At 40.1% G+C, this 5,284-nt stretch overlaps 1 protein-coding gene across 4 annotated transcripts in view; it reads left to right on the top strand.

The window, feature by feature from the left end:
• The window catches only part of LOC102563459 (ALF transcription elongation factor 3), a 252,046-nt gene extending 250,455 nt beyond the window's left edge, over window positions 1-1,591 (top strand). For all 4 annotated transcript variants that reach the window (XM_059720988.1, XM_059720987.1, XM_059720990.1 and 1 more), the window contains one exon: window positions 1-1,591. This exon is cut by the window's left edge and continues 10,057 nt beyond it. The gene's annotated coding sequence lies outside the window, so the exon portion shown is untranslated.
• The last annotated feature ends 3,693 nt before the right edge of the window (window positions 1,592-5,284 follow it).

Genomic DNA, 5,284 nt, shown 5'->3' with positions numbered 1-5,284 from the left:
AAACAAAAGGGTGGCAGGGGATAGTATACTTGAGTGACAACAATAGGAAGTTTTAGATAGAGTGGCTGTATGCTCAATTCCTACACAATCAGTAGCACTAATAATCCTAGAAATCATTTTCCTGTCTGATTATTATGTTGACTAAAGTTTATTATACAACAAATGTGTACTAGCAGTTGTCTGACCTGGCTGAGCAAACTCCTGTTTTCTGACTGGGATTATTTTTCTAACCAGATGCTTAAACTCCACATATCATTTATGCCAACAACTGTCAGCAGATTCCTGTAAATTGTAATAGTATAAAAATCAATATCAATTTAGCTCTATTCATAGATGATTAAACATTGTTTTATGTTTCTCTCTGAGAGTGTTCTATTTTAGTACTGGAGCCATCACCAAGACAGCCAAAGCAGTAGCAGTTCACCTTTTTAGTGAGCATTCTGGACTTGGCATATTTTAGTACTTTCAGAACATAAGCAGAATTCTTCTACATGTCCCTATATAACAGGCAATATTGTTTACACACTTGAGCAATTTAATAAATGGGAATATTCTGTACAGTAATTTATGTTGTAAAATATGTACATATATTATTGTAGCATTCATTAATAGCTTAAAATGCTTTATTTATTAGATCATTTGGCATTTTCCCTCATTCTAGAATACTTGAAATTATTTTTCTCTGACATTAGGTTAATTTTTGACTATTTGCTACTGCATTTTGACCCAGTAAAGGAAAAAAAATATTCAGTAGTTACACTAAGTAGGTATTTTAAATTTAAGTAGGAATAGTAAATTCACTGTCCATCCAAATGATATATCTCTGATTATGACTAAAAATAAAAAATCTTATACTCTTATCTGTGTATTATAGTATATGCTAGAAATCACAATTAATGCAAACAAGAGCTTTAGTAACTTTCACCTATTCCATTCTTTCTCTTTGAGACAAAAATAATAAACCATTTAATCTAAAATGATCCCCTTGAGATCTCTGTTCTCATTTCTTCCTCAGGCAAAACTCACATTGGTTTCAATAAGAGTTCTGACTAAGTGACATACAATGTAGGGACCTGAAAAATATTAAACATCTGTTAATAACAGTGTTTGTACTTGATAGTCACTTGTTTTTTTTTCTTTGTAAGAAACAGTAAATATTGTATCTTTATTATTCTCTGTCTTTCTTTTTCCTTGCTGTAAAAGGGCAAAACATTAAAGAACAACTGTCTTTGTTCCATTTCAGTTGAGCAAAATATTAAGCTTAAAGTGCATCAGTCCCATTTCAAGTTAAACAAAAAGATTATTCTGTTTGCTTTTACTTTAGACTCTGTTACACAATTAAATGAGACCATATGTACAAAGGTGATGAAATTATAGACCAGTTGTTCTACTGTTTGGAGATTTTGCTGTTTCTACAGTTCGTACAAAACTCATGTAGCACAGTTTCTGGGATGGTGAAAAATCCTACTGTAATGTAACAGAATGAGCCTTAAGGATTTGTAAGAATAAGCACTTTTATATGAAAAAGCAAATATTAATTCATCAGTAAGATTACTTTTTTAATGTGACAATAAACCATTAAATCAACATCTTTCTGTCTCTGTTTTGTGTAATTTGTCTCTTCCTTAAGCATTTTCTCAGTGAAAAATTGTCTCTTCTCATGTTTATTGGGGGAGGGGTTGGTCACCATTATAACATTCATGTGACTGGCAAATCCTTACACGCTTCCCCACATTTCATTTGGGAATGAAATCATGTGAAATTCTAGCATCAGCAAAGGCATTTTCAAGTGGGCCACACTAGCAAGGCACTTGGGAGTGGATTTAAGTGATCTCCCTAAGGAAAAGACATAACGGGAACTGACTCTTGGTTTTTTTTAGAGCAAAGAGGAGGGCAAACAAATAACCAAGTTAAAGTTCTTATAAAATTGTCTTTCATTTAGATTTAGAAGAATGTGGGCTACTACTAATGAACCCCACCCCCACTTGAAGTTTGCTGGTAAGGAGGGGAAAGCTACCATCCCTAGCGTATGAAGACATAAGGGGCTCCTACAGAAGTCAGTGGCTGGAGACTACCATAACCTTTTCACTAGTAATGTGCAGGGTTTTCTCAGATCCCAACTTTTTTTTTTCTATTGTAAAATGACCCTTTTATAGAATATGTGTTCCCAGCATGCCTGGCCCTTCAAATTCAGCAGAACCAAGCAGATGCTGCTACTTAATGGGACCATTTTGGAAGTGGTAGCTGCCACTTGTGCATTTCTGACTGGTAAGTAGTTATGCGGAGGTTGAGGTTTCTTACTTCTGAGAAGATTACACTGCATGCCAGCTGCCAGAAGTCTCATGTAAGAAAATGTTCAAGCTGGAAAAATATATGATGAGGAAAGGTAGAGAGAACTAGCAAAAAAATAGAAAGAAGAAGCTAGTCCCAGAAGCAAGAAAATAGGGGTAGAGGCAGCTTACTCATGGGGCTGTACAGAGAGGAAATTGCTAGGTAAGGGATCTGTTAGAAGCCAGAGGCTCTTATGTACCATATGCATGCCATATGAACAACATGTTTTATATATTACACTTATGTGACTCATCAATATGTCCTTTTTATATTTTACAGCCTGCACACAAAGAAACATAAATGTTATGGCATAGCAGTAGTAGAGCTGGTTAGGCTTTTTTTTTCAACTATACACTTGCTTTCTGGCATCAGAACATTGGCTGATTTGTTGGCACTGAAACTTTTCACAGGACCTTCCCAGCATCAATGATATTTTCACTAGGGATGTTTTCTCAGATCTAATACAGAATTTCTGAATCAAACAGAGTTTGGACATGAGTCCCACAGTGGAGGTGCCACTGTATAATGCAAGATCCATAGGGCCTGAAAAAGCCAGCACAACAAGGTGCTGTACTTTAGTAATTAAGATGTTCAACTGGCACAGGGCAGTCCTGATTCCCAGGCTCTGTTTCCTGGATTGCTTCTTTACTTTTAGCCAATGAACATTGAATGTGAACTACAGACTGTCTACTGGCTTGGGCCAAGCAGAGAAGTGGCTAGTTCCTGGACCCTGAATGGCCTTGGGCAGAAGACAGATGCCAAGTCATGCAGATTAAAACATTTCTGGCCATGCGAAGAAGGAGAACTGTAGCTATCTTGGAAAATTCAAACAGGGATGTTTCTAGTCTAAGAGTAGCTGGCATCTAAGCAGAGGGTTTCTCCTTCCTTCCTTTTCGTGCGCTTTCTCTCTCTTTCAGGGAGATCAGAGATGTGGATTTAGGTACTTTTATTCCAAGTAACTTATGAGATCAAGCTGTGGTAGTATACTGTGGGCTAGGCAAATGGGGCATAAGGCTTGAGGGTGCTAGAAGGCTGGGTGAAGGGTGATTCACTCTCCCATTCCACACTAGGCTTGCACTTCCCAGCTGCACATTGCAATGGTGTGAGCAATATGAGTTATGCAGTGCAAGGTGTTCTGGGAATCATAGTTTTGTGGAGCAGCAGTGCAATTTGCTGCTACTTAGGGGAAAATTTACTGCATTTTTTGCTGCTGAAATCAGCAATTTTTTGCCATCATGACCTGGGCTTCAGCAACAAAATAATGGGTGAAAGTTCCCCCCAGCAGCAGTGAGCTCCTCTACTGCCATGATACATTGCCTGGGTCACTGCTTGCTGCTACTGCAGCATGCTGCCCCATGGGGGGAAACGTGAGAGACGGCTGCCCAGGTGCTTTCTTCTCACATTATGCCTCTGCCTAGCTGCTAGTCCAGCAGTTCCTAATCCTTTTCTGTGGTGAGCCTCCTTCCAGTTAGTTTATTACACCAGCCCCATTCCAGACCCTGCCCATCTGCTCCCAATGACATGCTTCAAATCCAGTAGTATTGCTGCTGAGGCTGGCTGCTCCAAGGGATTCCACTGTCTGCTGTTGAGGGCTGGACTTGACAGCAGCCACCAAGGAAGGCCCCAAAGCAGTGTCACCAGAGTACTTCAGTGTCCTGCTGCCATGGTATATATCAGTGGTTTTCAACCTGCAGTCCACAGACCCCTAGGGGTCCGCAGACTATGTCTAAGGGGTCTGCAAAAGATAACTATGATCAATCAAAAGTATGTGAATACAATTCAAAGGGGTCCACACCTCCATTTGAAATTTCCAGTGAGGTCCACAAATGAAAAAAGGTTGACAACCACTGGTGTAGACAGGCTTGACTTTACCATGCTCCTTAATTCAGCAACTTAGCTTTAAGGAGACTGCAGCACAAAATCCAGTAATGTTAAAGGTATGAACAACAACATGAACATTCAGATTGACAGGCAATATTTTTAACTCTCCCTGTTCTACTTCCATAAAGGGACATTCATCAAGAATAAGGTGAGGGTTTGGGAGGGGAGGTGTTATTGCCAGATGACAAAATAACTCACCTGAAACTTTATAGCCAGCATCAGCAGGTTTAAGGCAGAGATTTTCTGCACTCTCAAAACCTACTCTCAATAATGACACAGAAAGGGCTTCTGGATGGCAAAACTTGCTGGAGCCACAGTACACACACTTCTGGGTTCCCTGCCCCTGTGCCAGTTATGTAGCCCATCCTCAAATCCCACCTGGGATATCGGTTCTTCTAAAAGGAATAATCTGCATGAGGACATTAATGAGGAGGCTTTGCAAACTGGGAGGCCCCTATTCACATAATTTTTGCAACATATATTTGTACTGTTTTTGCACATCCTGACCAGAAATTGGTTCCGTGCATGTTACATTCCTGTATCACCAGCCAGGGTGAGTGGCAGGTACATGCAGAAGCTTAACTAGCATTTTTGGTGCTGTGGGCAGGAGAGCAGAAGGTGCTAAACAGTGGAGAGTGGAGAGTGAGGTGTGTGCCAAGTGGCTGTAGTGCAGGCTCTCCATTGTACTTGTAGTACAGAAGAAAAAGACAGCAGAGGGATTCAGGGAGGGGATGATATAATAATTGACAACTTCCTTAGTAGCAAGATCTGTAGCAAACAAGTGAGGCAATGTGGGCATCAGGGATGACAGAGAAGCGGATGCTGCAGTAATTAAGGTATGAGATGATGAGCTCAGCACTGACAGCCTGAACATCACTGTCAACAGATCAATGAAGACATCTGCTCAGCATGCAGCTGCAGTCAAAAAAGCTAACAAGATGTTTGGCTGAGTAATTAATGAGATGGTGAATAATACAGAGAACATTATATGCTCAATGGTTTGGCCTCATCCGAAATGCTGTATGCAGAACTGGTCACCCCAACTCAAAAACAATCCTGTGCATCCAGAGGG

The sequence above is a fragment of the Alligator mississippiensis genome, chromosome 1 (assembly GCF_030867095.1).
Source record: "Alligator mississippiensis isolate rAllMis1 chromosome 1, rAllMis1, whole genome shotgun sequence".
NCBI lineage: Eukaryota > Metazoa > Chordata > Crocodylia > Alligatoridae > Alligator > Alligator mississippiensis.
The sequence above is the reverse complement of the archived record's forward strand: the minus strand, read 5'-3'. Positions and strand labels throughout refer to the sequence as shown.